Source organism: Notamacropus eugenii, chromosome 3 (assembly GCF_028372415.1).
Source record: "Notamacropus eugenii isolate mMacEug1 chromosome 3, mMacEug1.pri_v2, whole genome shotgun sequence".
Taxonomy (NCBI): domain Eukaryota; kingdom Metazoa; phylum Chordata; class Mammalia; order Diprotodontia; family Macropodidae; genus Notamacropus; species Notamacropus eugenii.
In genome coordinates, this window is record NC_092874.1 from 464,402,458 (window position 1) to 464,419,869 (window position 17,412).

Consider the following 17,412-nt stretch of genomic DNA (forward strand, 5'->3'; position numbering starts at 1 on the left):
GAAAATGAAAATGAAGAAATAGTACTTTGAGAAAAGCAACTTCCAAACTCCAGAGGAGCATAGACTAAGAGCTTGGAAAGGATCTTACCCCAAGACCATTTTGCAGACCCAAGATGCAAAGAGGTATTACAATTTACAAAAGATCATATGAAAATATGTACCAGAGTCAGAAAGCAGTGGTGGCACATTCATTCAAATATAATAAACTTCCAAAGATATTTAGTTCTCTAAATGTGTGTGTGTGTATGTGTGTGTGTGTGTATGTGTGTGTATGTGTGTGTGTGTGTATGTGTGTATGTGTGTGTGTATGTGTGTGTATGTGTGTGTGTATGTGTGTGTGTATGTGTGTGTGTATGTGTGTGTATGTGTGTGTGTATGTGTGTGTATGTGTGTGTATGTGTGTATGTGTGTGTATGTGTGTGTGTGTATGTGTGTGTGTGTGTATGTGTGTGTGTGTATGTGTATATGTGTGTGTGTGTGTGTGTATAGTAATTGGGTGACACCAATTTATCAAATCATAAAACATCTTTTTCAGACCACATAACTCTAGTCACTTTTCTGTACGTGAAAATATTTTACATTGCCACCATGTTTTCCTCTTAAAAGTTGTATGCAATACGTGATTGAATTTAATTTCAGCCAAAAGTCAGTATAAAAAACCCCAAGCTTTACTAAAAGACATTTCCCTTAAAATATGTCAACCAGTGGGCTTGAAATGATTAGAAAGCAACCCCTTATCACGTAGGACACTTTGTTTCCCCAGCGTCAGCATTACAGAAAAATATTCTCTAAAGGGCAATAGATTTGGAAGAAGGTAGGTCATCAGTATTATATGTGGCTTAATGGTAGAAAGTTCTTTATTGGAAAGGTAATCACAGAGAACCATCCACATGCCTGTACTTGTGCTCCAACTCCAAAAACCCTCTTTTATATTCTAACACAGGCATTAAAACAAATACTATTAAAATGGAACATGCCATTCTATTTCTCTAGTTGTAAATTTCAAGGAAATCAATAACGGCATAACAGAAAAAATTGGTCGCTACCTCCAGTGTCTCAGCATTAATGGAGAAAAGGCTTTCTTATCTCCAAGGAGCTGATGGTTATAAAATGAAATGTGTCTAAATACATGGCAAAAAATGATTAGAGTATCATGGAGAACCAAAGCACTCCAGCTGTGGATATTCATTAAGCTGACCATTAATAACCCGTGATAAAAACGTAATATTACGGCATTCATAAATTCTGTATGCAGATTTTTATTAAGCTGGCATGTTATCAGAATTGATTCCCTGACATCTCCAGGCTGTGACTATAGATAATTGTGTTTCATTCACATTTTTTTATATAATCCAAGAAAATTCTGAAGGACTGTTTCTAGCTAGTTATTATGTTTTTGTTTTAGATAGCAATTCTTTCAACCACTGTGCAATCAGAAAATATAATTATAGTGTTCAGTGTGAAATGCTCTAATGTTATGTCAGCATTTCCATTAGAACCCCTCTTTTTCCTAGGACTTATTACTTGGACAGAAAATTTTACTCAGGTTTCTATGTACACTATATTTTGTCCTTTAGGTATTTTTTTTCTTGTTTAAGACTATTAAGAGAATCTGATTCACCTTTTTTTAAGGCTGAAAATTTTCATTCCATTGTTTTTCTTATTTATTTTTGAGCCCTTTAATTTCCTAAGTGAATCAATTTTATAGCAAAAGGAAGCATTTATTCAGGGTCAAACCTCTAAATGCTGAACACTATGGTAGATCCTGGGGATGCAAAAATGAACTTCAAACATCCCTTGCCTGCTGGGAAATTGCAATCAGTATTAGAAAACACATCTATATAGATAAGGGAGTACATATAAATTGAAGTGGGTGTGGTCACTACCAATCTGAGACATCAGAATTCCTATAGAAGATGGTTCCTGAGTTGAGACTTGAAGAAAGTTGATATAACAACAGGAAGTTAAGGATAAAACATTTCTTAAGCCATTTTCATGGATCAGTTCTGAGGTCATAGAATCATAGATTTCCAACTGGAAGGACCTAAGAGGTCATTGAATACAGCACTTTCATTTTAGAGCTGGGAAACTGAGGCCCAGAGCTGAAAATTGAGTTGCCTAGGGTCACACAACTAATGAATATCTTTCTTACTCCCAGTCCAGCAGTGCTTGATAAGGGAGCATTGTCCAAGATCCCTCGCTGATGTCTTAGACCACATCAGCCTGCCATGTTCTGGTTCCTTCTTTTAGACACTGTTCAGTGCTGTCACCCTAGCAAATATTTCCTGAGTTTTCCATGATTATATTGAACTAACACATCCTTGCATAGTTGACATACAATAAATATCGGTAAATTGCATGCAGGAATGTGCTGGAGTCAGCTCATTTGGGCTCATGGAAGTGGATTATTAAATTTTCACCATAAGAATATGTACCTCAGAAACAGAAAAAATACAAATCAAGCCTTGACTTATTGTTTTGTTAATTGTCTAGGCTTAAGAAAGTAATGGAGAAAATAGTAACAAAACAGATTAAATTTACAAGTGTCATGAGCAATTCAACACCCCCCTCCCCATAATTGTGTTGTTTTTCAGTGGTGTCCAACTACATGACCCCATTTGGGTTTTTCTTGGCAGCAATACGAGTGTGGTTTCCCATTTCCCTCTCTGGTTCATTTTACAGATGAAGAAACTGAGGCAAACAGGGTGAAGTGACTTGCCCAAGGTCACCCACCTAGTAAGTGTCTGAGGAAAGAGTAGTCTTCCTGCCTCCAGGACCAAAGCTGTATATACTGTACCACTCTATATTGTATCCACTCTATTTTATACCTACTATACTCCATATTGCTGCCCACCCCAAGGCAGTTGTTAAATATTTTCCAGCAAACCCTTGCATGTACTTGGCAGTCTAGAGACCTAATGGATCACTTCTCAAAATAATGTTTTCAATTCTGAAAATGAAAGACACAGCGTTACAAAGGAAATCAATAATTTTAAAACAAAAATCTAGGGTTCTTTTTTGTGCCCTGTTTAAATTCATGGAGTCCCTGAATCTATCCATGGAAACTTTTGGATCTGTGGACCTCGAGTTAGGAACTCTACATTAACTGAATTTATACTACGTTGTAAGTTTCTTGGAAGCAGAATTCATTTCATTTACTGAATTTGCATCCCTAGCACTCAGGACAATGCCTGACACATAGTAGTTGTTTCCTAAAAGCTTCTCTATTGATTCACACTATCCAATAAGTCAACCAATTAATCAACAAAAATGTACAAAATGCCTTTTCCATGCCAAAGACTGCAAATACAAAGACAAGGATGAAAGATTCTCTCTAATGAAGGGCACGTAAACTTAGGTATGTAGGTATATAGAAAACTCATTTAAGTATGTTTTACATGTAATAAGCATTTACTAAATATGTGTTATATACAAAATCCTGTGCTAGAACATAGATATGAAGGGAAAACAGTCTGTACCCTCAACAGGTTTATATTCACCACACTCCTTAAAATTTTAAATTTTAAAGAAAGAATTGTTCTAAAACTCATTGTATTTTTACCAAGAAGGAAAAAAAGTACAGGCTACACTAGTTACCTTACCATATGGATTCCAAAAATACAGGGGAAAAAATAAAATATTTTAAAATGTTGCCCAGAATTTTTCTCAGCTATAAAATTAAAACTAAATGACAAGCCAAATAGAAAATACCCAAAATAATTCCTCAGTCGGCTCAATTATGGTTTCCAACTGCTTATTCAGCGAGGCTGAGCCTCCCTCCTGTTTTTTTTGATGTTCATTTTTACAAAGGTCCACATTTAAACCAAAGATGTGCTATTCCCTTTACCCTCTCACTGACTCCGTGGGTCTCCTCAGGGTTTGTTTTTCACTGTCTCTATGGAATTCTTACTCATGGATCCCAACCCTTATTGATTCAGAGCTAGCCTTAGAAAGATGATTGTGAAGAATGCCAGATTCATCAGCCTTCTTAATAAGAGTTAGGAAGGACTGTCCAAATTCTACTGGCTTTGGCTGGAACAATAAATACTCCTGGTAATGGGTCTGAGTTGTTGCACCTGCATGGGGCTTTGAGATCCCGTACACATGAAAGGCAGGCAGAGAAATGATAGGTGAATAAAACTGGTTTGGCATCAAGAATTCAGTTTTTTTTTTCACTATGTCTCGCCTACCAGGGAATGTGTTAAACTTTAGGCTTTCCATTATGTATTATAAAATCTGATGATAAAGTGTTTGGAATTTACGATAGACTTGTTTCTCTACGTTAGCAAGTTTGAAATAGCGGGGAGCCCCAAGAGCCCCAAGCACAATGTAATAGAGAGGCAAGCTCAAGAAAAATTACTCTCAGCCCATAGAACTGTACAGAACTATGCCCATTAAATCCGAGCTCTGATGTTCCTATTGCCCCAAACCATGCAGAGTAATGGCAACTGTAGCTTCCAACTGAGAAAGGCAAGAACCTCCCTTGGACTCTGTCTCATTAGCATTTTCATCTATGAATCTGAGACTTTATTTTTTTATTTTCTGAAATAATTTTTTATATTTGGAAACACTTGTTTTCTGACCTTGAACAAGAACTCGTAAATCATGGGATCATAAATTTAGAGTTGGAAGAAACTCTAAAAATCATCTAGGCTAGCTCTCTCATTTTACAGAATAGGAAACTGAGGCTCAGGAAGATTTAGATGACTGGCACAGCTTCTTCTATAGATCCAGAAATTTAGAGATGGAAGGGACCTTAGAAACCATCAGATTCAACCCTCTGATGTTTTTATAAGAAAACTGAGGTGCAAAGAGGTTAAGTCACTTGCCTAAGACTTCTTATTTCATATATACAACTCAGTCCCCTAAAGTGCAAATAATGAATCCCCTAGTGCTGGAATCATGCTATTTAGTATTATAATTAAGTAAAATATAATAATTGGATTCAACCCAGTAGAAACAGGTAGGACAAATTCAAATAATACAGCAGCTTCGTGGGATTATGTATAGCATTGTTTTGTTGATATAACATCATTAATAATTAATATTATTAAATACGTATCAAAATAGTGATATTAATCATTATGTACACACATATATGTATTGCATATCTTTATCCCTACATTCATATATACACATATGGCATATAGTACATGTGCACTTACATGACATAATATTTACTCTTTGAAGCCAAAAGGGATAGACAAAGATCCATGTATTTGTATATATGTGTGTACGTATATGTACTCCAATTTGCATCAATAGGATGTATGTATATATGTACTAACACAAACTGCCGTATTTGTAGGCTATATATTCTGTTGATGTTGCTTAGCTGTTTTCAGTTATATCCAACTTTTCATGACCCCTTTTGGAATTTTCTTGGCAAAGATACTCGAGTGGTTTGCCATTTCCTTCTCCAGCTCATTTTATAGATGAGGCAACTGAGGCAAAAAGGGTTAAGTGACTTAAGCTAGTAAGTGTTTGAAGCTGGATTTGAACTCAGGTCTTACTGATTCCAGGCCTGGTGCCCTTTGCACTGTACCACCTAGCTGCACTTATATTCTGTTGATATTTAATACATAATAGAATAAGTTTTGCTGACATATCTATCAGGGCTTATCACCATACATCTATATGTGCATGTGTGTGTGTATACATACATACATATATATGTTCTACTAGCTTCAATTGTCAACTCCTCATCAACTCGTACTCTTAGAGATTTCCTTGGGCACGGAGAGTTTAGATGATTTGCTGAAAGGTATACAGCCATATGTGTCAGAGCTAGGATTTGAACCGTTCTCTTTATAACCCCGAAGCCTGCTCTCTATCCAGGATCCCACACCAGGAATAATGATAAAATAATAACAATGGATAATTTTTTTTTTTAGCACTTTTCACATACTTCCTCTTTTGTGCTTCAAAACAACACTGAGATAGGGATTGTAGCTAGTATTATCCCCTTTTCACAGTTAAGGAAACTGAGGCTCAGAGAGGTTAGTAAATTTTATCTATCTTGCCTGTTCTACATTGATGACCTCCAGATCTAGATATCATCTGCCTTGAGCTCAGGTCAGGTGTTATCAACTGCCTGCTCGGTATATCTACCTTAAAATCTCAAACACAGCAAGTGAGGAACGGAGCTCATTCTCTTCGCTACCAATCTTCCTCTCCTCTAGACTCTCCTATTTTGGTTGGGGACCAAAGGAAGCAGCTTCAGCATCATCCATGCTTCCTCCCTCTGCTTCACGTCCCATGTTCAGTCTTGTTGATGCTGCCTTGGTACTGCCTCTCCCATCATCCCTTACTCTCTGCTCAGAGGGCCATTCCCCAGACTGAAGCCCTCATCGTTTCTCCCTTGGATCATTCTTGCTGTTCATCTTTTAGTCTCAAAGAGGACCAAAGGCATTATGGGTGATTTCTTGACTTGAGCATGGATTGGATATTAGTGTGGCAGAGCTGAGCAAAGTCATAGCTTCACTCTCTCCTCCAGAGTCATCGAAGTCCAGAGGCAAGATGAAGATCAAGACGATCCAGAATTCAGTCCTTGGATTATTATCATTGCTTCTTAACTGATTTCTCATCTATTCTATCATATCCCACTTGGAAACCTTCAGTATATCCTTGACTTACCTCGGCTGGCATTTTAACTCCATCTACCATCTATGGGAGTGGGTGAGATCACCAGGGTTAAGAGAAAAGAGGAGTAGACTTGGAGACTGAGTGCTGAGGTGTATCTCAAAGAGCTTGGAAGAGTATGAGGAAAACTTGAGATTTCAAAGTCACAGCCACTAAGGGAAGAGAGAGAACACCAGGAGGTGCAGAAAAGCTCCTTGGCAGGAATTTTTTTTATCTTTTTGTATCCAGTATCTACTAGAGTGCCTTGAATGCAGTAGGCCAGTGGTGTCAAAATCCAAATGGGAGAAAGGGGCACTAAACTGTACATAAGGATTCTTACAGGCTGCCGTATGGACTTAGCACACACACACACACACACACACACACATACACAAATTAGCATTGTGTTTTTATTGTATTCTTATTTATTGTGTTAAGCATTTCCCAATTACATTTTAATTTGATTCAAACTTTGAAGTGTTGGAGGCAATGTTTGACATTTCTACCCATAGGGTCGATGGAAGCTGGCTGAGATGTTATATACTCCTGTTAATAGTAAACTCCTTGAAGGCAGGAACTTTCTCCTGTGTATCTTTGTATCCCTGTGCCCAGACCATACTAGGAGCTTAATGGATGTTGAATTTAAATGTTGCGATAAATCTTGCCATAATTGTACATACTACCTGGGAAGATGGGAAGGTGATCACTGGATCAGATCATTAATACAAACAACTCATTTCTATGGTGCTAGAAGGTTTGCAAAGCTCCACGATCACAGCAAATCAGGGAAGGTGCTAATAAAAGTTCTATCATCCCATGTTCTAATTAAGGAAATTGAGGACGAGTGGTTATGAGCCCAAGGGCACTCCCATACATGCCAGACCAGGGACTTGAAAAGAGATCTAATAGTTCCAAGACCATTGATACCATGCTGATTGATATCATCCAGTTAGACTTCTGCTTTCTCTGGGATAATGAAGGAAACATCAGACAGCATTCCCCCAAAACGGAAGGATCTGCTGTTCCCTTGGGTGTATCAGTCAAGAAACATCCTTAAGATCCTTTTTGTAGACAACGTATTTCCACTGCTGTGTCCATTTGTGGGCCAGTAAATGGGTTCTATAAACTCAGTGACCTTGAATAATTGGTGAAGAATGAACTAGAAAGGTGTGCCCAGCCACTTTTCAGGTCCAGTTGACAATATTCAGGTGACATTTAGGAGAAAGGAAGCAAAATCGAAGACATCGTTGTCTGTGCTTTTCTCCTTCAAAGACTTGTGTTGTTTGCTGAAATGGCTTCTCTGGCATCCACACTGAGTTTGAGTGATTTGCTTGCTTCTTGAATATTCTTGTTAATATTTAATGAACTAGACATCAGAGCCTGCCCTTTGCTGACCTCAAGATCTTTAATCACTGGGGCTAGTTCTGATGGAGGAGAAAACTTGTTTAAGGTTTGGTTTTATTGCTTCTCTACCCTGTGTGCATACTCTATGGAGACAATCCTAAATTTTTTGGTAGAATTTAGATGTTAAACCATTTGGAGAGATTGTTGAAAAGGTAAGGGTAGTTTGTAGTATTACAAATTTACTACAAGGACTATAGCTAGCCGACCTCAGGTCATGTTTTTCATTCATCTATCCTGGACTTCTTGGGATATCTTGCTTCCTTCTGCCCCTTCTACCACTTGCCCCACTTGCCCTGCAAAGAATCAAATCCACGCTATTCTTGTTGCCAGGAAGGGCATGAGAATGAATGTTCTATGGTTCCACACATCATTTCAGTGACTTTTGAAACCAAACCTCCCTTCTCTGGTCACCATTCCCCTATAGGTGTAAGATCTTGGAGGGCAGGGACTGTCTTTCTATCACCATTGCCTGCCCAGCTGCCTGACACATGATAGACTTCCCTTTGATCTCCCTTTCCATTTGTTGGCATCATTTTCACTTTTTTTTTAGGGATGAGTAAATGTGAATACCCATCCCTTTACAGAATCATACCTCTAGAGCTGGAATAGAGGCCATCGAGACCAACCTCTCATTTTATGAATGAGGAAACTGAGGCCCAGGTAGGAGAAGTGACTTGTCCAAGGTCGCACAGATAGGAAAGGGGAGGAAAAAAAGGGAAAAAGAGAAATTTACATGATAATTTTATTATATATTTAAGAGGAGAAGCAAGTTGTATGTAATAGATTTGGAGTTTTCATATGCAGTCATCTTTTTTCTTATTATGCTATGTTATGGAATGCTTGTTTTATTACATAAATTAAAGATCAAATAAGTTAATAAAAATAGCCCCTGATCTCAAGGAGTTTTCAATCTACTTGGAGACAACATGCAAACAACTCTGTGCATTCTATCTATCTATCTATCTATCTATCTATCTATCTATCTATCTATCTATCTATCTATCTATCTGTCTCCATGTTTATATGTGCATGTATACACATATATATACATACACACATAAATGTATAAATACATACATATCTATGTATATTTGTATGTGTGTATATATATATATATACACATACACATATAATGTATAATATATATGATAAATTAGAAATAATCAATAGGAGGGCACCAACACTCAGGGGGATCAGGAAAAGGATTCTTATAGAAGACAGAATTTATCTGGGACTTGAAGGAAGCCAGAGAACCTCAGAGGTAGAGATGAAGAGAGAGAGAGACAATTGCAGATATGGAGGACAGCCAGTAAAAATACCTGAAGTCAGGAGGTGGGTTATATTGTTCAAAGAACAGCAAGGAGGTCAGTGTTTCTGGATCCCAGAGCGGGTGAGACATAAGAAGACTGAAAAGGTAGGGAAGGGACCAGATTATAAAGGACTTTGAAAGCCAGATGGAGGACTTTATATTTGATCCTAGAGATGATAGGGAACCACTGGAATTTATTGGATGGAGGAGCAGGTGATATGGCCAGACTTGTGATTTAGAAAGATCAGTTTGACAGCTAAGAGGAAGATGGATGGGAGCAGTAAGAGATTTGAGGCTGAGAGATCAATCAGAAACAGATTTTTTAGTGGTATAGGTATGAAGCGATGAGGACCTGTACCAGGCTGGTGGCTCTTAGAGATGAGAGAAGGAGCATATGTGAGGGATGTTATGAAGGTAAAATGGACAGGATTGGACGACAGATTAGATGTGCAGGCTGAGAGAGAGCGAAGAGGATGACTCATGGGTTGTGAACCTGGGTGACTGACAGATTGGTGGATGATGGTAATAGAAAAGTGTGGACATGGAGAGAGTTTTGAGGAAAAAGATAACAAGTTCAGTTTCAAACAAAATGAGTTTAAGATATCTATGGCACATTCAATTTGAGATGTCCAACAGGCTGCTGGAGTCCTGAATCTGGAGGTTAGGAGAAAGATTAGGACTGGGTAAATAGATCAGAGAATCATCTACATAGAACTGGTAATAAAATCCCTGGGACCTGATGAGATAACGGAGCAGAATACTATAGAGAGAGGAGAGGAGAGGGCACAGGATAGAATCCCTATCCTCTGACTCCAGAGCTCAACTTCTTTCTGCTGTACTAGGTCTTAAAAAAAAATCTCATATATGGCTTTCTCTTTCTAGTTTTTCTTAAATTTATTTTTCTTTTAATAGTCTCTTTTAAGACTTGTATTTTTCCTGGTCATTGTATTTACCTGCCTTTTATTTCCATCGTTTCTGATGTTGGCATCCTGATCTTGGCCTCTCTTTGCGTCCATCTGTGCTATCTCTGCAAGTTTTATTCCATTTCTATTGTCTTTGTCAGGTATAATCTCTGATTTGTGCCAGAGTATCAGAAGCACCTCCTATATTTTTGAAGCCACAGGGAACGTATTTATGAAGATATGATTTTTTTAAAGTTTATTTTATTCTGAATTTAAGAAATAAAACAAGCATTTCTATGGCATAGTGCAATAAGGGGAAAAGACGATTGCCGGTGAAACTTGAAATCTATTATGTACAATTTCCTCTTCCTTTTAGTTATGTAATAAAGTTATCATGTAACTTTCATTTGTTTCTTTTCTGTTTTTCTTCCCTTTCTCTCACTGTACCCTAGAGATGGCTACCATTAGACACAAATGTGAGATATATATATATATATATATATATATATATATACACACGCACATGTATATGCATATATATGTCAAAGCATTCTACATATGAAAATATGCTTATTGAAAAACCCTTATGTCATTCATTTCTGAGTGAATTTAAAGTTCTTTGACATTATCCATCTGTCCCAGATGTTGGCCTAATCTTATAAGAGTGCCAAATATCCCTGGTGATTTTATGGCAACATTTGGGAAAATGTTTGTTCCTTCTCATTCCCCACCTCACCCTCAAATCAAAACCTGTTAGAGAGGCATCAGTAATAGTATTGAGGAAAGAGCCTTGAATTTGGAGGCTACAGAGAATCTTGGGTTTGAAAACTACATCTGACAACTGTTCACCATAATTTGTTGTTCAGTTGTATATGAGTCTCATGACCCCATTGGGGGTTTTCTTGGAAGTGATTTGACCTTTCCTTCTCCAGCTCATCTTATAAATGTGGAAACTGAGGCAGACAGGGTGAAGTGACTTGCTGAGGGTCACACAGTTGGTCGGATTTGAAATCATGAAGATCACCAGGCTCAGCACTCTATCTGGCAGCCTGATTCACCATAATACTTTGAGCAAATGATCACCTCAGTGATCCTCAGTTTCCTCATCTATAAAATGGGGAAAATAACCAGCTACTTTCCACACAGGCCTGCTGTAAGAGAAACACTAAGTAAAACGTAAGATGCTTTGTAAATGTTGGTTATTGTTATTGTCTTTTCCTATAATGAGGTCACTTATTTCTGACTAAGAAGATCTGCAGATCTTCTGGGGACAGCATTGCATGACATTGCCGCTCAGAAGTCAGTTAGGGAACAAAGATATGTTTACTTTCTTCCTCTGAGAATCAGTAATGTGGTCATACTTGCAGAGGCAGACAAGTCTGAACCACGGGCAGTACATTATTTTCAAATCTCTGTCTCTCCCAAAGGTCCCTCCAAGTCAAGTTCTTCTTGACAGCTTATTTCAGTCTGAGTGTTTCAGATTCTTGCTGTCTTGGCAGAATGAGAAAAGTTCCATGGAAAAGAACATAATTAATAATGAGATTAGAAGTGATGAGTTGCACTTTGTACCTTGGAAATGAGAGTCCACATGGATGTGATCACAGTCCTATTGAAGTAATTTCAATTTAATTTCCAAAGCTAACTTAAGGTAGTTTCACAATTTTCTATTAAAATTTAAATGTATTTGATACAGTGGAGTCAATTCCCTTCATTTGCTGGAAGGATGCTCTGATATGCTCTCCTTTGAGGCCATAAAAATAGGGTAAACCTTTTCATTGACCCCTTCTGGGATGACCTTTCCAGACCACAATTCCCCTTCCCAAGAGGAGGGGATCAGCAAAACACAGTATTTTATGTTCTTATGGGTTGTTTTGACTGGAAAAAGCAATCATAACATTTAATGGGAATAATCATTGGAGTCATTGACCAAGCCTCCCAGACACGACTCATGTGCTATCTCCTCCATGAAACATTCTCTGAAATCACCCTATCCCCACAGCCTGAAGGAATCTTATACCTCTCTTAGGCCTTATAACAGGCCTTCTGAACCTCTTCTGGGGATTTCTCATATTTTACATTGCTAAAATTATTCATACCTCTATCTTTCCCATTTTGACTAGACTTTAAAAGCCTTAATGGCACAGACTTCCCTTTCATTCTTCTATCACACACAAGACTGTGAATGGTTGGCACTCAGTAAGTGTTTGGGATGACAGGTAGGGTTCCTTACATCCTTACATGGTTAAGAGAAAGGAAGGTGAGTTTTTGGGAGGTTGTAGACAAGACTGCACAGGATGGGCAGGCATGGATGGCTTGTGATTTGAAGGGAAATTCCATAAGTGATGAGGTCATAGATGGATTTAAGCATTGAGAATAACTGAAGACATCTATATTCATATTCTTGACCATGCTGTAACTCCAAGGGAAAGATCCTCGGATGCTTTCATAGTTAAGACCACTCAGATTTTTGTAGTGCTGCCAAGTCAAGTAAACAGGCATTAATTAATCACTTACTATGTGCCAGGCACTGTGCTAAGTGTGGTAAGGGTGGGGGTGATTCAGGGAAATCTGTCCTAATTCCCTTAGTCATATACATTCAAAGAAAAACAAAAATTGTCCCTGCTCTCAGACACATCAATTGAATTTTATTGAATTGTTCTCAGCACAACTTTATATTATTGACACACTAGTCAGTGTGATTAGAATTAGACAGGACCTCAGAAGCCATCTGGGGTAGTTAGATGAGAAAAAGAGGAGAAAGGAAGGAAATAAGAATTTATTAAACACCAGCTCTATGCCAGACATTGTAATAAGCACTTTACAAAAATTCTCTCATTTGATCATTGTGCTAAATGACACAGAGTACTGCACTTGGAGTTAGAAAGAGCTGAGCCCAAATCCTGCCTCACACCAGCTGCCTGACATGGGGCACTCAGCATCAGTCTCCCCATTTTTAAAATGAGAGGGTTAAACTCTATGTCCGCTAAGCTCCCATCTAGTGCTAGCCCTATGAGCCTAGTCCAATCTACCCAGTTTATAGAAGAAGAAACTGATACCCAAGGAAGCTAAATGACTTGCTCAGGATCACACAGATGGTAAGCATCTGTGACAAGATTTGAATCCAGTTCTTCAGGCTCCAGAACTAGGTCTCACACTATTGCCTATATCTCCCATTTGAACAAAACACATCTGACTTATTGGTATGCGAGGCCCACTCATCAACTGGCTAAAAATTATAGTTCTTGTCATATAAGGCTTTAGGTAGGAAAAAAAATGTATTCCTTATGAAATTTTAGTAAAACATATTGACAGATGAATTCCAGGCTCCTGCCCCCTGACTTAATAGAAGGAATGTGTTGTATTAGTAACATGAACTTAAGCTTTTAGGAGCTCAATCCCCAAGACTTCCCAAAAGGAAGAGAAGTACAATACGTAAAATAAAGGGAATGCAGAGAAATCTCTCCTAATTCCCTCAGTTGTATTCATTCTGTGTTCCAACTTTTCTTCCCCCAACTTTGCATCATTTTCATAGTTGTTGTCATAAACATTCTGACTGCTAAAAATGCACTCGAAAAAACAATAGGAGAGAAAAGTAGCACATTCCACCTTCTGTCAACCATGGGAATTGGGCTTCTTCCTCAGAGGAGAGCAATCTCCCTTAAAAAATCATATGATCTGCTTAGACACACATTTTCAAAGGGAAAAAATATGATAGGCAGCCAGTTTTGAATATCCTCTCTCCAGGAGATACATCCCCGGCCATTCACAGCTTTGTACGTTGGGCTACAGTAGATTATAATGGGAGGAACATTGCTTTCAGACACAGAGGAGCTATTTTCAAATCCCACTTCCAACATTTACTGCCTGTATGACCTTGGGTAAGTAACCTAACTTCCCTCATCTGTAAAATGTAGAGATTGGACTGAATAGTGTCTATGAATCCTTCCATCTCTAGATCTGTGATCCCATGATAATCATTCATAGAATCCTTAGCTTTCAGAGTTGGCCATCTAGTACAAACTGTTCCCTTAAAAGTCTCCCAGGAACAACTTACACAAGTTATTCAGCCGTTGCTTGAGGATATCCTGGCAGGAGTTAGGGGAGGGGGTGATCTATGATCAGGCTGCCTTTTCTGCTTTTGGATTCTTTGACAGCTAGTCCTCTTGCCCCTGGACTTCAATGACTGTAGAAGAGAGAGTGAGGCTGACGACTTTGTGCAGCTCTGCCTCACTTAAATCCAATTCAGGAGCAAGTCATGACATCACAAGGTGACGTCGTTGGTCCTCTTTGAAAACAAAGGACAAACAGTGACAACGTTCCTCTCACTGGCATCAAACTATTGAGAATATAATGAGCTGTGATGGAGGAGAAGAGATGAGAATTCTTCTGCTTGACCTCAGAGGACAGAGCCAAAAAGCAATGGGTGAAAGCTGTAGATTTTGTTTGCTATAAGGACAAAGCCCTTCATAATTGTAGCTATCTACAAGTGGGATGGTCTGCTCAGGAAAGTAGTGGACTTCCTCTTCACTTGAGGTCTTCAACTCACAACTGTAGAGCTATTCACTGGAGGTATCATGGAGCCACTTCTTGGTCAGACTGCAATTGGTAGAGATGACCTCTGAGAAGTGTTCCAACATGATTAGGGAGAGATACACTTGAAGCTATGTACAAATATCTTTTTTCACCTGTATGAGGAGCAGGGGAGGATTATCTACAGAAGCCAATACAGTCTTGAGCGTCCTCTGGGCCAGGATTATTGATTAATGTTTATATAATCAACTCTAGAGAATCTCTAGACTTCTACCGAAAGTGTCTATTAACAAGTCTGTCTTAAGTACCTAGGCACTATGCTAGGTGCCTGGGATACAAATATAAAGATTAAAACATTTCCTCCTTTCAAGGACATTATGTAATGTGCCTCGGTTTACACAATAGTTATTCTCCTTAAAAAGTGATTATGCCTGAGTTTAGCAAGGTCATTTTCTTGAAAGCTAAATCGTATTTTCTTATTGATCCCTGGCATAATTTTGCAGTTACCTCTTCTCATTCACCTTTAGTAGTTATTGACCTCTGATATCCTTTCTTTGATCTCGAACCTATGTTGAATTGTAAACAAACACTTAAATGAAAAGAATCAGTATTGAAAGAAGCCCTGCTTTGAGTCCTTTACCTTTGAATTTATGTTCTTGGGAGCACTGGAAGCCTTCGGCGATCTAGAAAACACACATTAAATTTAGTATTCTTGTATGAGATGCATGGAATGTAAGTTTCTTCTTCTCGTGTTTTCAAAGAGGGCCTTTGTGATTTCACCCATGTGGAGCCTCATGGTCTACACTGGCTGCCTCTGCTTACCACTCACTGCCTTTGGCTTCCAACATCAATACTTAACCAAACTGCTTTTTTTCCAAATCTCCAAATGATCTTTTAATTGCCAAATTTGCTATTCCTTTCTTCAGTTCTAATCCTCCTGAACCCATTGATTGCATTTGACACAGCTGACCACCCTCTCCTCCTGCATGTTGTCTTCTCTCTGGGTTTCCATAACAACCTTCACTTCTTCCTGATTTGCCGAGGGTTTTTTCTGAGTCTCCTATTCTGGCTTGTCATTCTCCTTCTACACCCTAACTGTGAGTGTTCCCCAGCGCTATGTCTTTGAGGTTCTTCTCTCTATCCACTTTCTTGGTCACCTCATCAGCTGTGACATGTTTAATGATCTTCTCTGTTCAAAGTCTGGATATATCCAGATCAAGTGTCTTCCATGAGCTTCAGGCTGATATCAAAATGTTTGTCTACTGGACATTTCGAACTGGATATCTTAGAGATAAATTAAGCTCAATGTATCTACAACCGAACTCATTATTGTTCCACTTTAATTCTCGTCTCTTCTAAACTTGCTTATTTCTGTAAATGGTACCAACGTCTTTCCAGTGTCCCAGGTTCATCACTTTAGCATTATCCCTGAATCCTCACTCTTTGCCAACCACCTATTTAATCAGTTACAAAATCTTGCCATTTATACTTTCATATATGCCATAGCTAGGTAGTGCAATGGATAGAGCACTGGGCTTGGAATCAGGAAGATTCATCTTCCTGGGTTCAAATCCAGCATTAGACGCTTATAAGCTATGTGACTCTGGGCAAGTCACTTAGACCTGTTTGCTTGATTTCCTCATCTGGAAAATGAGCTGAAGAAGGAAATAACAAACCACTCCAGTATCTTTGCCAAGAAAACCCCAAATGGAATCACGAAGAGTTGGACATGACTAAAAATGAGCCCATTAGTCTGCTTATATGACTGTCAGTTGTGTAAGTCCACCATTACCATCTGGCCTAAATAGTTGCTACAGCCTCCTGTTTGTTTCTCTGCCTAAAGTTTCTCCAATTCCATCCATCTTTCGTATTGCTGCCAAAGTGATTTTCCTTAAGTACAGGTCTGACCATGCCACTCTCTGAACCTGGGACAACTTCCAGTGAGTGGCATCCTGGGTGGTTTTTTTCCCTAAAATAAAAATATGTGGGTATGTATGCGTTTCTGTGTGTGTGTGTATAAACGCATACATATATATGTACATATATAAATGATTTTTTTCCTTTTAGTGTTTAAAACTTTGTTTTGATCTAACTTTCCAGCTTCGTTAGACAGTAGTCCCTCTCCCTCTGTGATCTAGCCAAACTCGCCTGTTTTCTGTCCCTCACACAGAGTACTCCATCTCTTACCTCTGTGCTTTTGCCTTGGCTTTGCCCCTATCTAGAATGTCCTCTTACCTCATAGCATTCCTCTGTTCCTTTAGAATTCAGCTCAGGTATCATCTTCTGCATGAACTCTTTTCTGATCCCTTCTGCTGCTAGAGTCCTCCCTCCCAAACTACCTTGTTTTTAACTCCTTTGCATGTATTTGTATTTGTTAACTTTATATTGGTGCGTTTTGTCTTTTTTGTCTATTTCTTCTCTCTTCTATTAGGATTCAAGCATATTGCTAGTAGAGATTGTTGCATTCTTTGTACTTATCTTGCCAGCACCTATCACAGCACCTGGCACATAGGACCTGGTACTTTGCAGATGGTTGTTAATTATTCAATCAACTCATTAGATGAAAATTTCCTCCACTGATGCAAAATGGTGTTGTTGTGGTACTCATTTTCAGTCTAGTCTTTGAGCATTACCTAGGGCCCTAAG

At 38.6% G+C, this 17,412-nt stretch overlaps 1 protein-coding gene and 1 long non-coding RNA gene across 9 annotated transcripts in view; both read left to right on the forward strand.

Annotated features, from left to right (window-relative positions):
* FHIT (fragile histidine triad diadenosine triphosphatase) overlaps positions 1 to 17,412 on the forward strand; it is a 1,742,479-nt gene that overhangs the window by 777,376 nt on the left and 947,691 nt on the right. The gene's annotated exons all lie outside the window — the stretch shown is intronic.
* The window catches only part of LOC140497636 (uncharacterized), an 87,444-nt gene that overhangs the window by 17,677 nt on the left and 52,355 nt on the right, over positions 1 to 17,412 (forward strand). Inside the window, exon 2 of the long non-coding RNA XR_011964798.1 lies at positions 1 to 17,412. This exon is cut by the window's right edge and continues 52,355 nt beyond it. This is a non-coding gene — a long non-coding RNA (uncharacterized lncRNA).